A 26,109-nucleotide genomic window follows, 5' to 3' on the forward strand; every position below is an offset into this window, starting at 1 on the left:
ATATGCAGCTTTGGAAACAGGTTGCTCACACCTGTATGCCACATTATCAGATTGAATCAGTCACTTAAGGAACACAGGGCTTTAAACCCAGCAATTCAAAGCACATTTCTGTTATCACTAGAACACTGAACTGAGGGCAAACAGATAAAAATCAGACTCAAGGAAGCACAGGCAGTCAGCCTCTACGCCAGAGGACAGCTTATTTCTCATTAACAAAAGCTCACTAAACCTGGCCTTCGGGCTATGAAAAATACCTGTTCTTGATGGACATAAGCATGCAGTGATTGATAATGCTTTGTTCGGGAAAAGAAACACAAGTAAATGGTTTATAACTCACCTACAACATGATTTACCTTGCTACACAGAAGACAATTTAGTAAATAAGGTCAGCGCAAGAACACAGCATGCACAAGAACTTTAAAACGTAGAGGGATCAAGTCAGAATGTGATGATTTAACTCAGGTATTTTAGCAAGGTGCTGGTGTCTAAAAACAAAATCAGAGCATTCAAAGTAAAGCACAAGATATGAATCTGCTGCTCAGGAACTTTTCTTAAACATACTTGCACCTTTCAATTTTCGGAAAGTCAAATGCAATCATGACACTACTCACCTTTGGTGCGGGGTTCGAACAATGCCCTGCTCCGTTCTTTGGCAGGTAGAAGATATAAAACAACCAGGACCGTTAACCATTCAACGTTTTGTTAAAAGCTCCCCAAATGACAGCTTGCTTCAGACTTTGAAGTTGCTGAGCATCCTCAGCAATGAAATGTGCAGCCTTTTTAGCAGCTTTGTGAGCACAAATAACATAAATTACCAACACTACCTCAAGTAGCTCCTGCTTCCGACTAACACAAGGAACTTCTGCCTATCACGCACAGCCCCCTCTGTTGGCTATGTCAGTTACCAAACTTCCTCCCTCAATTTTTCAGATACCAAAGGTTCCCTCTCAGGATAGGTGGGAAAAGGAGCACATAAATCACCGAGTTGTCAGGAAAACTAGATTTATTTGTTCTTGACATGCAAAATCTTCTCTTTTCAACACACAAAGCAAAATCCTATGGTGACCGATTGAACAGTCTTTAAGAAGTATAGGAGCTTAACCAATTGAATGTTTTGTAGTCAAGGCTGCCTGTGGAATGTGGTATTTATATATTGTGTGGGCAGGTCCAAGCACAAGTTTGATAAGCCTTGCTTACTGAACTTTCACATTCTTAATACGATAGTGGTGGGTAAAGGATAAACTGTGCAAAGTAACATTTCATTGGGATGTTAACTTCTGCACAAGAGACCGATTCAGAACACAATACTGGCTAAACAGAATTTACTGCACTGAAGCAGCCATTCGGCCCAAGTGATCTATGCAGGTGCTTCTGCACTACAGCCTACTCCAATCGTACAGCAGCAAAAGAGGCCCTTCAGCCCATCATGTCTGCACATGTCTGTCTATTCTAATCCCATCAAGCATCTGTTTATCCTAATCCCATTTTCCAGCATTTGGTCCATAGCTATAACGTTTCAAGTGCTCATCTAAATGCTTCTTAAATGTTGTGAGGGTTCCTGCCTCTACCACCCTTTCAGGCCATACGTTGCAGATCCACCCTCTGGGTGAAAAGGTTTTACCTCAAATCCTCTCTAAACACGCGTCCCCCTACTTTAAATGTATGCCCCCTGGCTATTGACCCCTCTACTGAGGGGAAACGTTCCTTTCCCATCTGCGTACCTCATAAGCGTGTACACATCAATCATGTTCCCCCTCAGTCTTCTCTTCTCTAAGAAAAACAACCCCAACCAGCCTCTCCTCATAGCTGAAATGCTCCAGCCCAGGCAACTTGGATTCTTGGTGAATCTCCTCTTCACCCATTCTCGTACAATTACACCCTTTCTATAGTGTGGCGCCAGAACTGCTTCAATTGTATAGGAGCTTGTGGGCAGCACAGTGTAGTACTGCTGCCTCACGGGGCTGAGGCCCCGGGTTCAATCCCAGCCCTGGGTAACTGTCCATTTGGAGTTTGCCCATTCTCCCCGTATCTGCATGGGTCTTGCCCCCATAACCCAAAGATATGCAGGGTAGGTGGATTGGCCACTCTAAATGGCCCCTTAATTGGGAAAAAAAAAGAATTGGTTATTCTAAATTTAAAATAAATTGTATAGGAGTTTGGTTAAGCCGAACCTGGAGCACTGTGCATTTTTGGTCCCCTTACCCGAGAAAGGATTTTATTTCCATAGACGGAATGCAACAAAGGGTCACCAGACTTGTTCTGGGGGTGGTGGAACTGTCTTATGAAGACAGGATTGGATAAGCTGGGTCTACATTCCCTAGAGTTATGACATTCCCTAGAGTTTCGAAGAATGAGTAGTGATCTCATTGAAACCTACAAAATACTTAAAGGAATAGACAGGGGAAATGCAGGTAAGACCTTTCCCTTATTGGGGAACCGGGACCACAAATTCAAAATAACTGTGATACCACTTAGAACAGATGTGGAGATGCCGGCGCTGGACTGGGGTGAGCACAGTAAGAAGTCTTACAACACCAGGTTAAAGACCAACGGATTTGTTTCGATTTCACTAGCTTTCAGAGCGCTGCTCCTTCCTCAGGTAGGAGCAGCGCTCCGAAAGCTAGTGACATCGAAACAAACCTGTTGGACTTTAACCTGGTGTTGTAAGACTTCTTACTTAGAAAAGAGATGTGAAGATTTTATTTTTATACAGAGGGTTATGAATCTTTTGAGTTCTCTACTCCAGTGGGCTGTGGAAGCTCAGTCATCATGTACATTTAAAGCAGGGGTTGAGAGATCTCTGATTAAAAATAACAGAAAGGCCGTGTGGAGTTTGCACATTCTACCCGCGTCTGCATGGGTCTCAAAAAGATGTGCAGGGTAGGTGAATTGGCCAGGCAGAATTGCCCCAAAATTGGAAATGTACTCTTATTTAAAACAAAATAACAAAGAGTTATGGGGATAGTGGGAATAAAAGGCATTGTAGTGTCTGATCGTATTGTCAAATCCCAAGTTTCTTTACCCGTCAGTCTGGCCTCAATAAAAGTCGAGATGGGTTTGCAGGTACAGCATTAGTTATTTTATTTAGCTTGCAAGCTTTACTCAATTCTCAGTAGCACAAAGCACATCCTGCTTCGTACACTTCTGGAATCAAGTGAGTCTGTAGAACAAAGGAGTCTGTACTGATACATTCAAATTGCATCAAGTTTCACATACACGATTCCCATAGGTCATCCTATACCCCTCCTGACCTGTTGATATATTCTGATTGGCTCACTTCCAATCCCTTCCTCTGGCCCCTATTACCCAGCATCCTTTTCTCCTCCTTTGGTGGACACACCTCTTCCTTGCTTTGCCATGCGGTCTGAAATCGTTTGTCTGTGAACTCACCAGAATTAGACTGGCCTACCTCTACATTACATTAACTAATATCTCTAAAGTAACTATTTTATATCACATTCGTCAGTATTGAATGACAGACACCAGACAAAGACTTCCATTCACAAAAACAACATTCGACCATCAACGTCTACCTCCTGCCACAAACCAATTTTGGATCCAATTACCAAATTGCCCTGGATCACATATGCTCTTACCATCTTGACCAGTCTTACATGCGGGAACTTGTCAAAAGCCTTACTGAGGTCCATGTAGGTGGCATCAACTGCATTGTCCTTATTCGTACACCCAGTCATCTCCTTGAAAAATTCAATCAGTGTGGCACAGTTGTTATCATAGAATTTACAGTGCAGAAGGAGGCCATTCGGCCCATCGAGTCTGCACCGGCTCTTGGAAAGAGCACCCTCCCCAAGGTCCACACCTCCACCCTGTCCCCATAACCCAGTAACCCCAAGGATAGCCTTCTAACTAGTTCAGAACTAGCAAAAATAGTTTTCTGCTTCACTGTCAAAATCTTTGACCTGGCCCCATTTTGTGCAGTTATTCCATTTGGCATACTGCCAGAGGACCCCATCCCAAAATGCTTGTTAAGAGAAACAGAGTGCGACATCTTTGGAAAAAAGGCGTTCCATTTTGAAACAACAAATTCATCTTTGCAAATCTTTAATTTGAAAAAATACATTTTGAAGTAGACCTTCCCAATGCCAGTGTGTGCAAATCTGGTATTCTTGGATTCAGTTTGCAGACAATTCTAAAGCCTAGTTTTGGTACCCAATGAAATTTTGGCATTCTAAATTTGGGCTAAATCATTCCACCTCTCCCCACAACTGCATGAAGATTTTCATACTGGTCAGCAGCTATTACAGTCTTGCTAGCAACAGGGGATTTGCCTCCCATATTCAACAATGGAGCATCCACAACATTCTGGGGTAAAGAATTCCAAAGATCGAGGATATAATGAGGGGGAAATATCCAGTGGAGACCATCTGGGTGGAACAAAAAAGGATCTAAAACTGTAATGGGTTTTATGTATCGACCCCCTGATAGCAGTTCTGAAGTGCTAGATTGTATAAAGGCAGAAATCAGGCAAGTGTGCAGGAGCGGGAGAGTAGGATCAATGTGGGATTTCAACTTGCATACAGATTGAGAGAGGCAGACAAGCATCTGTCAGAAATATAGTGAATTTCTGAATTGCGTCCGTGCTAGTTTCCTGCAGCAATATGTTCTAGATGCAGCAAGGGGTCAGGCAATATTTGATTTAGTTATGAATAATGAGCCCAATATCGAACATCTTCAGCTTCCCAATAACTACAAGTCACCAGGTTTTTAAACTTAAACACGATTAACTTTATTAATAACAGTAACTATAATTAAATAGGCAACAAATACAACTGGTTAACTACTATCGAATCTCTCACAAACACCCCTTAACTCGCCTCATGCTCTACACACCCAGACAAACAAACACAGAGGGGAAATAGGGATTTAAAATGATAATTTAAAAGGATCGGAGTCTTTGTTTCAGATAGATGTCTTCCAGTTAGTTTCTTTTTCAGTCGAGGCTTTCAGATGGTTCATAGATATGGAATCCCTACAGTGCTGAGGGAGGCCATTCGGCCCATCAAGCTTGCACAACCTCTGAAAGAGCACGCCGCCTAAGCCCACCACTCTGGTTTATCCCAATAATCCCTTACCCTAATCTGCATATCTTTGGACTGTGGGAGGAAACCTACGCAGACACAGGGAGAATGTGCAGACTCCCCACAGACTTTCACCCAAGGCTGGAATGGAACACGGGTCCCTGGCGATGTGAGGCAACAGCACGAACCATTGTGCCACTGTGGAGGTTATCTTTTCTTTCAGTTTCTAGTGGTTTTCACTGTAGAATCACAGAACTGACAGGCAGCCAGCATGTGAGAGAGAGAGAGAGAGACAGAGAGAGAGGGGACTTCTTCTTTCTGGGTCTGGGACTTCTGCCTTCAGACAGTAGGCAGCAGAGCAGCGCAGAGCAAGGGAACTGCTTCCACCTTGAGCGTCCAGTGGCTTCTCCCGGGTATTCTCCAAAAAACCTCACCTGACAGGCACCAATCGTTGTTGGCTTTCAGGCAGAATACTGTCCCTGGCCAATCCATTGGCCACCAGACAACCAATCAAAAGGAACCTCTCCAATCTCTTGGGTGCCATAAAATCTGGGTTCATCTTCCCAAAATACAAAACTTTATAACACAGAGTACTAATCTGACACTTGAGTTCCTTACTTCCTCTGTCGAATTAAAGGTATGTCTCCATTAACGATCCATGGACCAGAAATGATAGAGACGTAATAAAAGGAACAAGAACTAAGGGAATTAAAAAAGAAGGGTCCTTACGACCCAGAGTCTGCAATAAAAACATCACTTTCTGCCCTTCACAATCAAAAAAATCGCTTTCTGCCATCAAATAGTATTATGTACTTCATTTACATGGTGACGTGTTGAACCACTGTGTTCATGCACTTTATTAGCATCCAGGTTCTGACAAATCATAGGCGTGGGGACTGTGTTGCAGAGCCGGCATGTCTGCATCTGGCATCAGGACCTGAGAAGTGCACAAACGCAATGGTTCAGCATTTAAGGCACATATCTATTCGATGGCAGAAAGCAATGCCACTTTCTGTCCTAATCCATCTCCTGTGCAACTTCTTCCAGGATTAAAATATTCTGCCAATTATCTTTGTTTCTCTCTTAACCAATGCTACCAGACCTGCTGAGTATATTCAGCTTTTTCTGTTTTTATTTCAGATTTCCGTCAGCCACAGTACCTTAATTTTGCACTAGATAGTCACTAAATAATGCTAGACGCAAGGATGGCTCATGCGGGAAATATAAAATATGGAGTGGTGAAATAGAGAATGCTCAAAAATTGAGATTTGGGCAAAAACCCCAGAGACATGTAAAGGAGCTGATTCTCCAGAGTTTCTGCTAAAGTTACTGCAGGGAATTGGGTGCCTGCAATGTACAAAACTTATGGAAATAATGACAACCGGAAATACTTTCAAAACACAATGCAAGCCCTCAAAAATGCCCCAACTTGGAAATGAGGACACAAACCATAAATTGTTTTGGCCCAAAGTAAAATGAAATGATATAATTTGTCGAACAATCTGACAGGAATTCTAGAGAGAGCTGCACATCCAATAAGTAACATTAAAATATGAGCTTTCCGATTTCTGGAAACTCGATGCATAAGTTTTTAAGATGACAGGAAAGGGAAGGTCAAAATCATCCGATTTATGTCTGTTGATCGACATGCTTATCCTGTGTGTTATTATTATGATTTTCATTTACAGGAAGGAATGGTTGGAATGTAGTTACCATTTAAGAGGTGCATGCCCACATATAGAGGCCCCAAGAGGCCCAGCATAAATTGCCGACTTAAAGTGCATGGGCTGGCCATCACATCGAAATGAATTGTCCAGAGCGCAGGTTAATGGAGCAGTGGAATGGGCTTTCATTCGCCACGTCTTCCACTTGCCTGAATTGTAGCCATAATTGAAATCAAGGTCTGTGGATCAGAAGGATTTTTGTAATGACAGCACTATGCACTGTTGAGGTTCTCTTTTGTAAGTTCATACAGGAGACAGATGTGTTAACATTTGAAATGTTTATATGCAAAACACAAACATTGCAAGTTGCCCGAACTACATCTTTTATGCGGGATGACACAACTTAATCAGGGACTGAATGGAGCACTCATTAATTAATCTTCTTTGACGGTTATTTCTGCATATTTCTCAAAAGTTGAAATGAGGGGTTTTTTGCTATTTGAGCTAGAGGTTATTATGGCATGATCATTTTAAATAAATTAAATACATATATATATCTCCACTCTGTGACGCACGAGACGATTGGCATTTTCACAGATGTTTTTTCTCCAGTTTGTGTGAGTCACAGGTGCCAATGGGGATGCTGTATTTATTTAGGGAGGCTTTCATAGTGTCCTTGTAGCGTTTCCTCTGCCCTCCTAGTGATTGATTGCCAATGCGAAGCTCAGAGTAGCGCACTTGTTTTGAGAGTCTTGTGTCGGGCATGCAGGCAATGTGGCCGGCCCATTGCAGCTGGTCGAATGTGACCAGTGCCTCAATACTGGGGATATTGGCCTTGGAGAGAACGGTCACATTGGTATATGTCTATCCTGCCAGTGGATTTGCAGGATTTTGCAGAGGCAATGTTGGTGGTATCTCTCCAGAGATTGGAGGTATCTGCTGTACATTGTCCATGTTTCTGATGTATACAGGAGGGCGGGGACCACAGTTGCTCTGCAGACCATGAGCTTGATGTTTGATTTGAGGTCTCAGTCGTCAACAATCTGTTCCTCAGTCGTCCGAAGGCTGCATTGGCACGTTGGAGTCGATGCAGGATTTCATCGTCAATGCCTACTCGCGCCAAGAGAAGGCTCCCAAGGTATGGGAAATTATCCACACTCTCTGGGGTTCACTGTTAATCTTTATGGTTGGGGCAGTTTTGTGTGGCAGGAACGGGCTGGTAGAGGACCTTTGTTTTCCAGATGTTTTGTCTGTGGGCATTCTGCGGCAGTGGCTCATTGGTCATCGCCAGGTTAGCTGTGAGGCACTGAGTAAGTAGCTCTTTCTTCTCCAAGTCTTTGAGTCCAGCAACGTTGAGTCTCCTGTGGCAGAGTTGTTTCTGCCTGTGCCGGTTTGGGGCCAGGATATATATAACTACTATGCCATACTGTACAACATACAAAAGACAAAACCACAAAGACACACCCTTTGAATAAAGGTTCAGTCAGCTGTTTCATCTAGCTTTCTCAAGCAAGTTAATGCTTCGTAATGAAATCCCCAATATGACCCGATGCCAGTGATATTGCTTTCCCAGGGTGTGTCCAAGTTCAGAGCTTTCACGTTGCATGTTTGGCTCGTGCCCCGTCATGCAACAATTGGCAAAGCACCTCAATAGACCACATACCTTAGTTTCTTTTCCCCCTCCCTGCAAAGTATAGACACATCTACTAACATGTACCAACACTGATAGCACAAGAAACCTTTCATTTATCATCCAATTGCTTTCTGGTGAATTAACTTCTATAAAAGATACCTGCAGTTCAGTCATTAATACAATTTTGTCCAACAATTGCCAACAGAAAATGGCTTCAAGATATACAGACCAGACACAAAAATAATTTGTTCAAGTACTCAATATCCGCCTTCCTACTAAATTAGATCTTTCAAAGGTGTAATAACTGGGATTTAGGTGGGATTTAGACCCACGTACAAAAACAGACTGAAGAGCTGATCATTAATATTGAAGATCACTAGCTAAACTCAAACATAAAAATTAATTCCATATACAAAAAGAAAAACGACAAGGCTGCTAAGTAGTAATGTGTTGAGAGTTTTGAAAATAGCTAAAATACATTCGAAGTATTATCAGTTAAAGAATGCACTACATTAAAAATATTTTTTTCTTCCTGGCAACTATAAAGGCAGATTTCAATATTTGGTCATGTCTTAAACAAACTGCTTTATTCATCATTTTGTGCAAAGTTATTCATACATTTTTTGAGATTATTAATTAATGTTCCAAGGACAGAGAATTTCTATTAGCAAATATGTGTTCAGTAACACTACATTAGCCAGGAACAAAAGGCCAAGTTTTGAACAAAGATGAATTAAGATCTACAAATAGATGCAAAAACAACGCAGGGTAATTTCTTTGTTTTGCTGCAGGAATTTACGCAAAGCTCTGCCAAAATGCCTTGACCTATTTTTTTTAAACCAAGAGTAAAGCAAAAAAAAATTCACAAACATTAAACACATCACTCTCAATAAACTTCAAAAAAGTTCAGAGCAAGAATACAGTGAAGCTCCACAATATTTTACTATTAGAAAATCAGAGTCTGACTGCAAATAATTTTGTTTTGAAGATCTACTTGCTGTGTATAAAATTCTGATTACCTAGTGTGACCCCACAGCTGAACCTGATCAACAGTGGGAGTCATTATTGATTGCCTTTTCCTGCTATTACCCCACTGACTTGGAAATGGAGAATAGAGAAAGTCTATTTTCTTTTTCCTGAATTTAATTGGTACAATTCCCTGGTAGCAATTACGATGAGCAACCCGTAAACAACCATTACACAACCAGTAACTATACCAAGATGTAGTTACATCCAGCTCAACCTCTTATTTAATCTTACTCTCCTAAAAATACTTTTTTTTCCAATTCTTGGATGCATTTTGAATATGATTTTTCAAGAAAAACAAAGATCAAATTCAAGAGCATAAATTAAAAATTCAGATTACTCATCTCCGAGATGCACTCAATTTTACACAAATAGTTTCACCAATTTGCCCACCCAATGAAAGATCAGATGACAGTTCAAGTGTTCAATGATCGCTGACATTCGAACAGAACAATACTGGCATTCAACCTCAAATTGTTTCTCACAAATTCATCAAATATATATTTACAGACATTGCTACAGTTATTTCAGTGAAAAGCTCAGACCACTAATGAAAAGTTCTGAATCGATTCTCAGTTCCTCAATGCTAAATTTAACAATACCTCCATTTAGTTTTTGCTTTAATTATAGCATAGGCACAGTTCATTTTCATGGTCTTTGATGTTCAAGTTTTCATATTCTGCTGCAACAAGAGAAGGGGGAAAAGTCTGTCTCGTACAGCCACTGCCAATTTATGTCTTAATTTCCTGCATGCATACCTGTTTTCTATTATAACTATCAATTTTCCCTGAGAAACGCAAGTCTTTCTTTCATCTTTTCATCAGTTGTTTCAATTGAAAGGGCATTCCATAAGAAATAAAATATGGAACTATTTTACGATCTAAAGGGAGGGTTTCACAGAAAGACATTTTGGTTTCATAATTATTAAGCTGAATACATTAAAATGGAAGATAGCTACTGAATTTGCAATTGAACATGATAGAGGTAAGCATCACAATTGTTGCACTCTTACATGCAGAGTCCTTTGACACTAGTAAGAATTTGGTACAAGTAAAATTTCTATGAAAGCATCCTGTTGTTCCTTAGTTCAGATTCCTCCACATTGAGTGCATATGGATGTAAGGAAGGGTTATTTCTTAAGTGTCCTATGCATGTATACATGTATGTCCAGAATGCTACACCACTCACTACAGCACAGTCCAAAGTAAGTGTATTGGCCCACCACCCATACGGAGAGCCGCAAGAAGTACACTCACCTAATATTGGAGAGTAAAAGTGTGATTACTTCAGACTTCAGGGAATGACAACACTTAGGAATCCACACAAAACATTTATCTTTAACATTTGAAAACTCATATTATTTTGATTGTAGCTTCTTCACAATTAAAACATGTGTTTATACAAAAATAAATTCTTGCACTCTTTTTCAAACACTCTTTTTCAAACATTTACAAGTGTTGACATTATACAACGATACATTTGATGACAGAAATATTCGGTTCATTATATTTATTCTGCTGAAACATCATTGTCGACAAGTAGGATTTTTAGTGTTAGAAGCAGATCTCACTTAACTTGCAGTATAAGACCATAAGACACAGGAGCAGAATTAGGCCACTCAGCCCATCGAGTCTGCTCTGCCATTCAATCATGGCTGATAATTTTCTTATACCCATTCTCCTGCCTTCTCCCCATAACCCCTGATCCCCTTATTAATCAAGAACTTATCTATCTCTGTCTTAGACACTTGGTGATTTGGCCTCCACAGCCTTCTGCGGCAAAGAGTTCCACAGATTCACCACACTCTGGCTGAAGAAATTCCTCCTCATCTCTGTTTCAAAAGATCGTCCCTTTAGTCTGAGATTGTGTCCTCTGTTTCTAGTTTTTCCTACAAGCGCAAACATCCTCTCCACTTTCACTTTATCCAGACCCCACAGTATCCTGTAAGTTTCAATAAGATCCCCCCTCATCCTTCTAAACTCTAATGAAGTATGGGAAATATTTGTTTAATAACATCTGACCTAGAATCTCTTTTGTGGCTCAGTTTAATATTTTATTTTATGATGCCTTGGGTCATTTTTATGTTAAAGATGCTATATAAATATAAGTTGCTGTTGATTGCACCTGAAAGGATAGGTAGAGATCTTAGCATCAGCTATTAAGAAAATGCATTGACTGTTGATATCTAAATGCATACAATGGATCCTGCATCATTAACAGTGATTTGTGACAATGCACATTTTATGCAAGTATTCATTCAAAATAAAGTTAACTTTACTAAAGAGGCAAGATGTTACATATAATTTCTCCCCTCACTATACAACAGAGCTATTAGCAGGGGTGGCATGGTGGTTATCACTGCTGCCTCACAGTACCAGGGACACAAGTTCAATTCCAGCCTCAGGTGATTGTCTGGGGGAGTTTACATATTCTCCCTGTGTCTGCATGGGTTTCACTGGGTGCCCCGGTTTCCTCCTACAATCCAAAGATGTGCAGGTTAGGTGGATTTGCCATGCTCAATTGTCCCTTGGTGTCCAACAGGTTAGGTGGGGTTACTGGGTTACAGGGATATGTGCAGGCGTGGGCTCGCTGCTCTTTCCAAGATCAGTGCAGACTTGATGGGCTGTATGGCCTCCTTCTGCACTGCAGGAATTCTATGATCTTCATGCAGTGCCAGCTGCCACTACAATAAAGGAAAGATTGCCCATGTGGAGTGTGTGATAAAATCATAAACTTGACTGTGACAAACAAGTTTTCTATTTTCTTTGACATCACACTTGGAACGAAAAAGCAGGAAACTTCAACTGTTGAAAAGGATACCGTTTTTTAAAAAAAAGTAACCAGGGTATATAGGTTTGAAATATGGTCACAAAAAGTCAAATTTGAAACCGGAGAGTGGAGTGTCAATCAAAGCTCTGAAATGTTGACATACCCCCTTTATGTGCATTTCCTGTTGTGTCAATGGAATGTAACCCTGTGAATAGATTCCAATCACAATTCAAGCAATACAAGTGAAATATACAAGAAACTGTTCTAATGGTCTGCTGGTCTGTGATGGTTTCCAGGTTTAAAAAAATTGCAACCATCCTGTGGGGCAGCATGGTAGCCTTGTGGATAGCACAATTGCTTCACAGCTCCAGGGTCCCAGGTTCGATTCTGGCTTGGGTCACTGTCTGCACATCCTCCCCGTGTCTGCGTGGGTTTCCTCCCACAGTCCAAAAATGTGCAGGTTAGGTGGACTGGCCATGATAAATTGCCCTTGGTGTCCAAAATTGCCCTTAGTGTTGGGTGGGGTTACTGGGTTATGGGGATAGGGTGGAGGTGTTGACCTTGGGTAGGGTGCTCTTTCCAAGAGCCGGTGCAGACTCGATGGGCCGAATGGCCTCCTTCTACACTGTAAATTCTATGATAAAGTACAGCAACTAATGCTCTAAGTGTGTAATCAAAAATTAAGCCATTTCATATACTGGTGTAATGAATATATATTAATAGATTCTTCACATCTAAACTAACCAAATGCATCATATAATTTGTTGCTTCGCTGTACATTCCTGATATCAGTATTTTTTGCCTGTCTTCAGTGTTTCATTCGCTAACTTACCCATTGATTTGAAACCAGAATTATGTGCGTTTGTGAATAGTTACAAACCCGACAAGTTTGAGTGTGCCAACAGCAGGGCAGGGCTTGACTGATGTCTTGTTGTCAGGGTAACCATGTTCTTCTGACAATTCATCACATATGGCAGATGAAGAACAATTTTGCATAGAGTCCAGCAAGGGAGAGACACGAGTGGAGTTATTGCAGTGGACAATGCACCTCACAGGATTGTTGCGCAGTCGAATTTTAGTTCCCAAGTGCCTCCAGCAGAGATGTTTATTCTGCTGTTAATGTTTTTTTGCAGTTTCTGCTCATGTCAGTACAACCCAAAGACCAAAAGTAGGACCATCTGTTATCCCTCAGTGATGGTTATTATACTTGACGTTTTTTGTTGGTTGCCTGCAGGGCACTGAACTAGGACAGCACTGGAGCAACAGAGAACAAAGGAGAGGCAGACAAACAGACATGGATCAAGATTTAGGGAAAGGATGACAGAAACAAGTGAAGACGGCACTCCAGAGAGGGAATACCTCCGTCACTGTTTTAAGTCACTATTATTACAATTACAGTGTTATGATCACCATGGAGACCAGTAAATTTTTAAAAAACCACCCAGTTATTAACCAAAAGAATTAGGTGACAAGATTTCATGTTTGAAACAAGAAACTTCTGCTGTTGAAGAGTTAGATAAAGCAACAACTACGAATTCAACATGATATTTGTAAACACACATTTTGCACACTAAAAAGCTCAACTTCGTATTCTACTTTTATTTCCACCTCCAAATTCCCTTATACTTTCCAGGACCTTTGAGAGTTCTGTCACTTCCCCTTGCACCAAAATAAGGTGAGCCACAGCTTTCAGGAATAAGATCATAGGAAATAGGGGGAGTAGGCCATTAGGCCCCTCGAGCCTGCTCTGCCATTCAATAAGATCATGACTGAATTGATTTTGGCCTCAACCTCATTTCTTGCTCGGCTCCCATAACCCTCAACTCCCTTGTCAATCACAAATCTGTCCCACTTAGCCTTGAATATATTCAATGACCCAGCTCTACCACTCTGTGGGGGAGAGGAATCTAAACACTACCGACTCTCAGAAAAGAAACTCCCCCTCATTTCTGTCTTAAACGGATGATCACTTGTTTTGAAAGTGTCTCCTAGTTTTAGACACCCCCATGAGAGGCAGCAGACACTCAACGTCTATCCTGTCAAGCCCCTATGAACCTTACATGTTTCAAGAAGAGCAATCATCATTCTTCTAAATTCCAATGAATATATAGGCCCAACTCACTCAATCTGTCCTCACGGGATAAATCCCTCATCCCAAACTGTACACAGTACTCCAGAGTATGGTCTCACCAATGCCCTGTCCAGTTTGTAGAAAGATTTCACCATTTTTTTATTCCATCCTCCTTGCAATAAAGGACAACATTCAGTTTGCCTTCCTAATTACTTGGTATAACTGCAACCTGACTTTGTGATTTACATACAAGGACACCCAGGGCCACTGTACTGTTGCAATCCATCGTCTTGTTCCATTTAAATAATATTTTGCTTTTCTATTTTTACTGCCTTAGTGGACCACTCCTGTATTATAATACATCTGCCAAGCTTTGCCCACTCACTTAACCTATCCCTTTGAAGACTCTTTTTATCCTCCTCTAAACTTGCTTTCCTACCTGTTTTCCTATCAGCAGAAAATTTGGCTACAGTACAATTGATCCTTTCATCCAAGTTATTTATGTAGATTGTAAATACTTGAGGCCCCAGCAGTGTTCCCTGTAACGCTTCACTAGTTACAGTTCTGCATCCTGGATATGACCCATTTATCCCAATTATGTTTCCTGTTAGCTGCCATTCATCTATTCATGCTGATATAACACCCCCAACACCATTAGCTCAGTTCTGCCGAAAGGTCACATGGTCTCAAAATGTTAACTGTGGGCACAATTCAACGGAAACGTTTCGAAGTGTGGTAGTGAGCAGGAACTGCTGTGTGTTTCCTTACGGTCAACCTGACAAGGCCATCACCAGTATCAAAAATTAACTGGTCCACTTAACGAGGCCCCACAGACTTCATGCCGCAAATGATTGTCCCGCGGGCTGATTCGCTCAGACCACGCCCACCAGCTTCCCGCTAACAAGGGGGAGCACAGCACTTAAACCAATCCCACAGAGCAAACCCCAAACAGCACACAGCAATGCGACCAAGGCGACCAGTCCCACGATTCGGGATGCCGACCTGGCCAGACCTTTGGATGCGGTCGAGACCAACCACCAAGGGGTTCAGAGAGCCACAGGGCAGCCAGTGTTTCCTCGGAGGAAGTGGCAAAGGCGATCAGCGGGGAGTGTCACCAGGAGGACCGGTATTCAGTGCCGTAAGAAGATCAATGACCTCCAATGGGCCGCACTGGTGAATTGGCACCGGCCCTACCACACCCACCCTGATGACCATGCGTCAGGCACCACCCCATCCAGCACCATACCTTGCCCTGGCCTACCCATGACCAGTAGTGCTGCCCACATCTGCCCCCACCTCCACGATAAACAATGCGTGCAGCTCACGATGCCTTCACTGTGGCCCCACAGGAGAAGTTGGCCCTCAAAAGACAGGAGAGGCTGTGTCTCTGCAGAAGAAGTTGGCCCACAACAAACAGGAGAGGGCCTAGATGGGCAGTGGGTGCCAGACTTCAGAGTCCTCAATCCCTATGAGGAACGCAGGGGTGGCCGAGGACAGATTGGTCACAAACACTTTTGGTTCACAGTGCCAGGGTCCCAGGTTCGATTCCCAGCTTGGGTCACTGTCTGTGCGGATTCAACACCTTCTCCCCGTGTCTGCGTGGATTTCCTCCGGGTGCTCCGGCTTCCTCCCACAAGTCCTGAAAAACGTGCCTATTAGGTGAATTGGACATTCTGAATTCTCCCTCTGTGTACCCAAACAGGCGCCCGAGTGTGGCGGCGAGGGGCTTTTCACAGTAACTTCACTGCAGCATTAAGGCAAGCCGACTTGTGACAATAATAAAGATTATAGATTATCATTATTATTGGTGTATGGCGCAGAGGTGAGGATCCACCAGCCATCACCCAGATAACCTGCCACAGGTGAGTTTTCAATGCCAGCATGATGATCCTTTCCTGCCACCGATCCATCTTCCCCCCCCCCCCCCAACCTCCCAAGAGAACATCTCAGAGGGGAGCTCCGAGGAGATCATCATAGATGCATCACAGCTGTCAACCCCACAGGCTTGTTCGGATACAATGAATGAGAATTCAGAATGTCCGAATCACCTAACAAGCACGTCTTTCGGGACTTGTGCGAGGAAACCGCTGCACCCGGAGAAAATCCACGCAGACACGGGGAGAACGTGCAGACTTCGCACAGACAGTGACCCAAGCCGGGGATCAAACCCGGGTCGTTGGCGCTGTGAAGTAACAGTGCTAAACACTGTGCTACTGTGCGGTCCATTGTCAGGAACAAAGGTTCAACTGTTTATGCAAGTAATCACAAAGTTAAAACGCAAAAACTAAAAGCTTACTCCCTGTAATCCATCCCCATGACAATATGGCTCACCTGGGATAATAAAATATTAATCTTTATTGTCACAAATAGCCATACATTAACACTGCAATGAGGTTACTGTGAAAAGCCACATTCCGGCGCCTGTTCGGGTACACAGAGGGAGAATTCAGAATATCCAAATTACCTAACAGCTCGTCTTTCGGAACTAGTGGGATGAACTGGAGCACCCGGAGGAAACCCACACAGACATGGGGAGAGCGTGCAGACTCCGCACAGACAGTGACTGAAACCGGGAATCGAACCTGGGACTCTGGCGCTGTGAAGCCATGGTGCCAACCACTGTGCTCCTGTGCTGCCCGAGATTTCCCAGATTGAGATTTAAATAAACTTTCTCCAATTCCCAAACTCCTTTTTTGTTTTGAGAAACCATACCAATAACTTAAACCCCTTCAGATACCAGTCGGCATCTCGTCTACACCAAGAAACTCAAATAGGAATTACCCATTGTTTAGTGTGTTCTCACTTCAATTCTGATCTTATTAAATAAATATAGGCCACCCTCTGAATTGCAATTACTTTAGGTTTGTTTACCAGATGGTTTCATTTCTCATGCATGTAAAAATGTTAATACCCAAACACCAAAATTACATTCCAAAATCAAATGCATCATGAAATTAGATACTCATTTTTTGGGGAAATATTTGTATTGGAATTTTGCATTTAACATTAAACCTTTGCAGAATATAAAAATAATAATAACCAAAATGATAATAACACCTACACAAGTATGACAAGTTGCCACCGCACCTGTGGTATTTACATTAGTGTGTATCGTACAGCTTTTTTTTTTGGCCACCAGACCCGCTGTGTTCAGCAACTTCTCCCCGTCTGAGGCAGAGCAGACGGGGAGAAGTTGCTGAACACAGCGGGTCTGGTGGCCTGAAGTGCGTATGTTTTAATGCAAGGAGCATTACGATGAACTTAGAGCAGATGAACTTAGAGCTTGGATTACTACTTGGAACTATGATGTTGTTGCCATTACAGAGACCTGGTTGAGGGAAGGGCAGGATTGGCAGCTAAACGTTCCAGGATTTAGATGTTTCAGGCGGGATAGAGGGGGATGTAAAAGGGGAGGCGGAGTTGCGCTACTTGTTCGGGAGAATATCACAGCTATACTGCGAGAGGACACCTCAGAGGGCAATGAGGCTATATGGGTAGAGATCAGGAATAAGAAGGGTGCAGTCACAATGTTGGGGGTATACTACAGGCCTCCCAACAGCCAGCGGGAGATAGAGGAGCAGATAGGTAGACAGATTTTGGAAAAGAGTAAAAACAACAGGGTTGTGGTGCTGGGAGACTTCAACTTCCCCAATATTGACTGGGACTCACTTAGTGCCAGGGGCTTAGACGGGGCGGAGTTTGTAAGGAGCATCCAGGAGGGCTTCTTAAAACAATATGTAGACAGTCCAACTAGGGAAGGGGCGGTACTGGACCTGGTATTGGGGAATGAGCCCGGCCAGGTGGTAGATGTTTCAGTAGGGGAGCATTTCGGTAACAGTGACCACAATTCAGTAAGTTTTAAAGTACTGGTGGACAAGGATAAGAGTGGTCCGAGGATGAATGTGCTAAATTGGGGGAAGGCTAATTATAACAATATTAGGCGGGAACTGAAGAACATAGATTGGGGGCGGATGTTTGAGGGCAAATCAACATCTGACATGTGGGAGGCTTTCAAGTGTCAGTTGAAAGGAATACAGGACAGGCATGTTCCTGTGAGGAAGAAAGATAAATACGGCAATTTTCGGGAACCTTGGATGACGAGTGATATTGTAGGCCTCGTCAAAAAGAAAAAGGAGGCATTTGTCAGGGCTAAAAGTCTGGGAACAGACGAAGCCTGTGTGGCGTATAAGGAAAATAGGAAGGAACTTAAGCAAGGAGTCAGGAGGGCTAGAAGGGGTCATGAAAAGTCATTGGTAAATAGGGTTAAGGAAAATCCCAAGGCTTTTTACACGTACATAAAAAGCAAGAGGGTAGCCAGGAAAGGGTTGGCCCACTGAAGTATAGGCAAGGGAATCTATGTGTGGAGCCAGAGGAAATGGGCGAGGTACTAAATGAATACTTTGCATCAGTATTCACCAAAGAGAAGGAATTGGTAGATGTTGAGTCTGGAGAAGGGGGTGTAGATAGCCTGGGTCACATTGTGATCCAAAAAGACGAGGTGTTGGGTGTCTTAAAAAATATTAAGGTAGATAAGTCCCCAGGGCCTGATGGGATCTACCCCAGAATACTGAAGGAGGCTGGAGAGGAAATTGCTGAGGCCTTGACAGAAATATTTGGATCCTCGCTGTCTTCAGGGGATGTCCCGGAGGACTGGAGAATAGCCAATGTTGTTCCTCTGTTTAAGAAGGGTAGCAAGGATAATCCCGGGAACTACAGGCCGGTGAGCCTTACTTCAGTGGTAGGGAAATTACTGGAGAGAATTCTTCGAGACAGGATCTACTCCCATTTGGAAGCAAATGGACGTATTAGTGAGAGGCAGCACGGTTTTGTGAAGGGGAGGTCGTGTCTCACTAACTTGATAGAGTTTTTCGAGGAGGTCACTAAGATGATTGATGCAGGTAGGGCAGTAGATGTTGTCTATATGGACTTCAGTAAGGCCTTTGACAAGGTCCCTCATGGTAGACTAGTACAAAAGGTGAAGTCACACGGGATCAGGGGTGAACTGGCAAGGTGGATACAGAACTGGCTAGGCCATAGAAGGCAGAGGGTAGCAATGGAGGGATGCTTTTCTAATTGGAGGGCTGTGACCAGTGGTGTTCCACAGGGATCAGTGCTGGGACCTTTGCTCTTTGTAGTATATATAAATGATTTGGAGGAAAATGTAACTGGTCTGATGAGTAAGTTTGCAGACGACACAAAGGTTGGTGGAATTGCGGATAGCGATGAGGACTGTCTGAGGATACAGCAGGATTTAGATTGTCTGGAGACTTGGGCGGAGAGATGGCAGATGGAGTTTAATCCGGACAAATGTGAGGTAATGCATTTTGGAAGGGCTAATGCAGGTAGGGAATATACAGTGAATGGTAGAACCCTCAAGAGTATTGAAAGTCAAAGAGATCTAGGAGTACAGGTCCACAGGTCATTGAAAGGGGCAACACAGGTGGAGAAGGTAGTCAAGAAGGCATACGGCATGCTTGCCTTCATTGGCCGGGGCATTGAGTATAAGAATTGGCAAGTCATGTTGCAGCTGTATAGAACCTTAGTTAGGCCACACTTGGAGTATAGTGTTCAATTCTGGTCGCCACACTACCAGAAGGATGTGGAGGCTTTAGAGAGGGTGCAGAAGAGATTTACCAGAATGTTGCCTGGTCTGGAGGGCATAAGCTATGAGGAGCGATTGAATAAACTCGGTTTGTTCTCACTGGAACGAAGGAGGTTGAGGGGCGACCTGATAGAGGTATACAAAATTATGAGGGGCATAGACAGAGTGGATAGTCAGAGGCTTTTCCCCAGGGTAGAGGGGTCAATTACTAGGGGGCATAGGTTTAAGGTGAGAGGGGCAAGGTTTAGAGTAGATGTACGAGGCAAGTTTTTTACGCAGAGGGTAGTGGGTGCCTGGAACTCGCTACCGGAGGAGGTAGTGGAAGCAGGGACAATAGGGACATTTAAGGGGCATCTTGACAAATATATGAATAGGATGGGAATAGAAGGATACGGACCCAGGAAGTGTAGAAGATTGTAGTTTAGTCGGGCAGTATGGTCGGCACGGGCTTGGAGGACCGAAGGGCCTGTTCCTGTGCTGTACATTTCTTTGTTCTTTGTTCTTTGTAAAGTGTTCTTTTTGGGACTTTTAGCGTTTAATAATAATTGTGCACAACTTTACATACAATTACTGCCAAGATTGTTTGCATTGTTTATGGTTACTTTCATTTTGCTGGGGAGGCAAGGGAGGAGTCCTCCTTTTCCCCTCTTGAATTCTGGAGGGAGGTTAGGATGGTCTGTCTTCCCGTTTGACACGTGTGGGAGGGATCCGTATCCCTCCTGCGAATGGCCTTCCTTCCCTTTTCTTTGCTGTAAATGAGCTCCCTTTCATCCAGGCAGTACTCCCAGCTTTCCCATCCCCTGCCCCGCCCTTTCCCATCAATCCCTCAATGCCAGCACAACTAAAGAGCTGGTGATGGACTTCAAGAAGTAAAGTACTGTACACACCCCTGTCTGCATCAACGGGGCCAAGGTGGAAATGGTTAACAGCTTCAAATTCACATCACCAAAAATTTGTCCTGGTCAACCATGCCGATATTACCACCAAGAAAGCACAACAGCGCCTATACCACCTCAGGAAATGAAGGAATTTCAGCATGTCCACACTGACTCTCACCAACTTTTACAGATGCAACATAGAAAGCATCCGATCTGGCTGCATCACAGCCTGGTATGGCAAATGTTCGGCCCATGAGATTTGTGAACACAGCCCAGTCCATCACGTAAACCGCCTCCCATCCATTGACTCTTATCTACACCTCCCGCTACCTGGGGTAAGTGGGCAGCATAATCAAAGACCCCTCCCACCCGGCTTACTCACTCTTCCAACTTCTTCCATCGGGCAGGAGACACAAAAGTCTGAGAACACGCACGAACAGACTCAAAAACAGCTTCTTCCCTGCTGTACCAGACTCCTAAAGAACCCTCTTATGGACTGACCTGATTAATACTACACTCCTGAATGCTTCACCCGATGCTGGTGTCTGTGTATTTACGTTGTGGACCTTGTGCTGCCCTATTATGTATTTTCTTTCATTTCCTTTGAAGCCACTGTGTTAACCACTATGCTATCTAGTCTTAGTAAGGTGCGCTCTGTGCATCCATCTTAGCCTGGCGCAAGAGGAGGTGGAGTTAATCCTGTGAAGTACCTTTCTCCAGAGTCCTCCTGCTATCTCCATGGCCAGTTCCTCCTCCCATTTCCGCCTGGTCTCTTCCAATGGGGTCCTGACTTTGCTATGGATCGTCGCCACATTTGTCATCCCCTTGCCAGTCTAGCCCTACCGTTGTGTCCAGAAATGTGTGTCCGGGTCTCTGGGGGAATGTTTCTGTCTCCTTACGGAGAAAGTCGCACAGCAGGTACCAGAGCTCATTCCCTTTCAGGAGTTGAAGTCTTTCTGAGAGTTCCTCCAGGGTCGCCAGTCTACCATCCATGTACATGTCCTTCACTCTCAAGTGTCCCTTTATCCTCCCTCTACGTCCCAAATGTGGCATCTATCCTCGCCGATGTGAACCTATGTTGCAAATAGGGGCCTCCATGGTCAAGCTTGAAATAGCACCTCAACTGGTTCCATGTCCTTCCTATGGCCACTACCACTGTATTCCTGGAGAAATTAGATATTCATAACAGCAGTTCTTCCTGACTGATGCTTTGTAATGACAAAAGCAAATAAGGGCACCACGGTGGTGCAGTGGTTAGCACTGCTGCCTCATGGTGCCGAGGACCCAGGTTCAATGTCCGTGTGGAATTTGCACATTCTTACAGTGCCTGCATGTGTCTCACCCCCAACAACCCAAAGATGTACAGAGTAGATGGTTTGATCATGCTAAATTGCCCCTTAATTGGAAAAAAACAAGGTACTTTAAAAAAAAAATTTTTAACGGATAAATATTTTTAAATTAAGTACTTCCATCTTATTGATGAGGGTTCAGGCCAACCCACAATAACCTGTTCTGAAAACCCTGCTCATATTTTGACAAATTGACAATCTGTGACAAATTCTGTTATATATAATAAGAATAATCTTTATTGTCACAAGTAGGCTTACATTAACACTGCAATCAAGTTACTGTGAAAAGCCCCTAGTCGCCACATTCCGGCGCCTGTTCGGGTACACAGAGGAAGAATTCACAATGCCCAATTTACCTAACAGCACGTCTTTCGGGACTTGTAGGAGGAAACCAGAGCACCCGGAGGAAACCCAGGCAGACACAGGGAGAACGTGCAGACTCCGCAGAGACAGTGACCCAAGTCAGGAATCAAACCTGGGACCCTGGCGCTGTGAAGCAACAGTGCTACCATGCTGCCCTATGTGGGTTATTGTAGTTGTGTGCGATGTCTCTTTAAGAACCAAGTCACATGACATGCACGACATCCTCGACTACTTCTCCGGCTTTTGAGGAGTCTAGTGCCACACTTTATACATGGAGACCTATTCAATAAATCTCTGTTGATCTTGTATTAAACTCATATGCTTTCGCAATCTATTTCTTTTGTACTGTTAGTCTAAAGATACAACAGTTTACAAAAAAGAAAACTGACAAGTTCCAGATCAAAAGAAAGAAGCTACTTTTCAAAAAAGAACCATCGGAGTGGAGCAGCTTTAGCAGATCAATAGCTTCAACAGATCAATTAATCAGCAGATTAACAGGTCAGAAATCACTGGCATCGGAACCAGTAAGGTTTTGGGACAAAAATTAAAAGGGCCCATACCGATTTTAAACCAGTAATCGGAGGAGTCAGGCTGCAAGTTTTACTGCTGGACACCCAGGTACAGTGCGAATGAAGGACAAGCACAAAGTTCCTTTTGGTGGCCAGGAACCGATGCCAAAGAGAAGAAAAGGCAGGACTGTGCCAGTCATGTGCATGGGTAAGGAATGCAACACAGTTGCCCACAATGCAACCAGGGTAACCTAAAATGCCATGGCAACATCGACATGTTGACTTTGCTGGTCCGTCGAAGGAAACACGTTCATGGTCATTGTCGGTGCACATTCAACGTAGCCTGAGGTGGGCTTAATGAAGTTGGCCACTGCAGAACAAGCCATTGCGAAGCTAGACCTGGGACGGGATTCTCCGACCCCCCGCCGGGTCGGAGAATCGCTGGGGGGGGGGGCGGCGTGAATCCCGCCCCCGCCAGCTGCCGAATTCTCCGGCGCCGGGGATTTGGCGGGGGTCGCGCCGCGCGGTCGGCGGCCGCTGGCGGCAGCCCCCCGGCGATTCTCCGGCCCGCGATGGGCCGAGTGGCCTCCTGTTATTTTGCCGGTCCCGCCGGCATAAATTAGAGTAGGTCCTTACCGGCGGGACCTGGCGGCGCGGGTGGCCTCCGGGGTCCTCGGGGGGGGGGGGGGGGGGGGGGGGCGGGGGTATCTGGCCCCGGGAGGTGCTCCCATGGTGGCCTGGCACGCGATCGGGGCCCACCGATCCGCGGGCGGGCCTGTGCCGTGGGGGCACTCTATTCCTCCACGTCGGCTGCTATTCCTCCGTCATAACCGACGTGGAGATGATCCCCCCCTGCACATGCGCTGGGATGACCCCAGCACAGGCTGCCGCTCCCGCGCATGCGACTCGCGCCGGCTGGCAGAGGCCCTTCGGCACCGGTTGGCGTGGCGCCAAACCCCTTCCCCGCCGGCCGCCGCAAACCACTCTGGGGCCGGCCTAGCCCCTGAAGGTACGGAAGATTCCGCACCTTTGGGGCGGCCCGACGCCGGAGTGGTTCACGCCACTCTTTGGCGCCGGGACCCCCTGCCCTGCCGGGTAGGGGAGAAACCCGCCCAAGAACTTTGCGAGATTCAGAAAACCAGAGCAGATCGTGAGCGACAATGGGCCACAGTTTACAGCCCAACATTTTAAGGACTACTGCCTTCAAAGATGTGTGAAGTTCAATATATTAAGTCAACACCTTCACCAATGCATGAAGTATATTAGTGGAGGGATGAATGATTAAGCCAAAGGTTTTGTCCAGTCCTTGAAACATGCTCTGAAAGCTTCTAAGGACCAAGGTTCACTTCATCACCATGTGAACACGTGTTTTGCAACATATCAAAATATGACACATTCAACTACACAAATTTCACCAGCTTTGTTATTGATGAATAGAAAGCAGAGGACTATGTTTGATTTACTCTTGTCAGAGGAAACATCTGGCATAGTAGTGCGAAACCAGCCAGAGCTACCTCAAGAGACAGTGGTCTCCCTTCCATCTGACTCTATAGCTTCTCATTAATCTACAAAAGAGCGGATCTCATCAGAAGTACTTGCTACTCCTCGTGCTCCCTTGGAAAAAGAGACTGTAAAGCCTTCGAGAGTAGAGCCATCTACTGGAGAACCTGAAAATACACCTAAGGTCGAAAATGACAACGTCTCAGAAGGGCGTAGACAACCAGTGAGAAATAGACACCCATTTAATCATCTATCTTAAAGACTGTGTTATTACAACTCTAATAATATAATGCCAGCACTTGTATGATGTAAATGAATATGTTAAAGTACTATTTATTAGTTGTGTTCGGCCTTAGAAGAAAAGGGGAAGGGATGTTATACATGTGGGTTATTGTAGTTGTGTGCAATGCCTCTTTAAGAGCAGAGATAGGTGACATGTGTGACATCATCGGCTACTTTGCGGGTTATTGAGTCTAGTGCCAAACCTTGTGCAGTGAAGACCTATTCAATAAACCTCTGTTGATCTTGCATTAAATCCAAGTGTTTCAGCAATCTATTTCTTTTATACTGTTAAGTCTAAAGATACATTAAATTCCACCACAACAGCTGAGACAACCCACAACATTCTAAAACAATGAACTACATTCTGAATAAAATGATTCCGCAAAGCTCTAAACAAAGGTCACTTTGTCCTATCTCCCAATGTTAACGAACCCTTTAAAAAATTCCAGGATTTGGATCCACATCATCACCAAAAACAAATTTGTTTTTCCTTGGGCCATACACAGGAAGTGGTTCAGTGGCCTTGTTGCGCTCGACCGGGAATAGTGGGAGAGGCCAAAATCACGAACACGCCGGGGGCCGAACCGTTCGCGATGCAACCGGCCCGCTCCCATAGTCAAAATTTGGATTCCACAGTAGCGTGGCGAGAAACCAATAATCACCACTTAAGCCCTATTTCCATACAATTAATGGGAGCTGCCCCATATCCAAAGACCTCCCATGATCCAGCCGCCTCCCCATTAAGTGGTAATGCGGGTGTCGATTAGTACAACTTTTTAAAAATGTGAACCTGGCTGCTGCAGGGAGCCGAGGAGATAAGTAGACATCTTCACTCGCAGACGAGCCTGGGGCACTGGGCCTGCTGCCCCTGTACTCGGAGGGGGGTGAGGAAGGCAACCGGGGGGGGGGGGGGGGGGGGGGGGGGGGTGTTCAGTCTCAGTCTGAGTGGTCCGCCATGGTGGGTGGGGTCTGAGTGAGGGTGGTCTATACTGGGCGGGCAATCGCGCACGTGTTCACCATGCCAGCCACGGATCATGTTAACGTGTTCAGAGGGCAACCCTCGTCTCTGCCTGTCTGCCCCATCAACCACCCATATCCCCCACTGGCCGCGGAGGCCTCAGGCCATGCGGCTGAAGGCTATTGCTAAAAGGGGGTGGGGGGGAGAAATCAATGGGGGAATGGAGGGTCCCGGGGTACAAGTTGATCAGTCTCACACCCTCTCCCAACTCCTTCCAGATATCGAACGGTATGGACACTATTTTGGACCCTGCGGAACTTGCCCTAATGGTGCTGCCAGCAGGTTGGGCAGCCAGATGCCGGCTACAGCGGCATCGACAAAGGCTCGGGACGGAGGCCCACGTGCATGGCCCACCCCACACCCAGAGGATCCGGCCGCTCATCAGGCCAGAATGAGAGCCAGAGTG

The 26,109-nt window shown here is 44.5% G+C and overlaps 1 protein-coding gene across 5 annotated transcripts in view; it reads right to left on the minus strand.

The window, feature by feature from the left end:
- Positions 1 to 26,109, minus strand: part of LOC140425043 (tensin-3-like) — a 666,087-nt gene that overhangs the window by 497,987 nt on the left and 141,991 nt on the right. The window contains exon 1 of one of the 5 annotated variants that reach the window (XM_072508837.1): positions 612 to 855. The exons of the other annotated variants lie outside the window; for them this stretch is intronic. The gene's annotated coding sequence lies outside the window, so the exon portion shown is untranslated. Of the gene's footprint in view, positions 1 to 611; positions 856 to 26,109 lie in introns of those variants that run through there. 5 annotated transcript variants of the gene reach the window in all.

This window comes from Scyliorhinus torazame, chromosome 6 (genome assembly GCF_047496885.1).
Source record: "Scyliorhinus torazame isolate Kashiwa2021f chromosome 6, sScyTor2.1, whole genome shotgun sequence".
In the NCBI taxonomy this organism is placed as follows: Eukaryota; Metazoa; Chordata; class Chondrichthyes; order Carcharhiniformes; family Scyliorhinidae; genus Scyliorhinus; species Scyliorhinus torazame.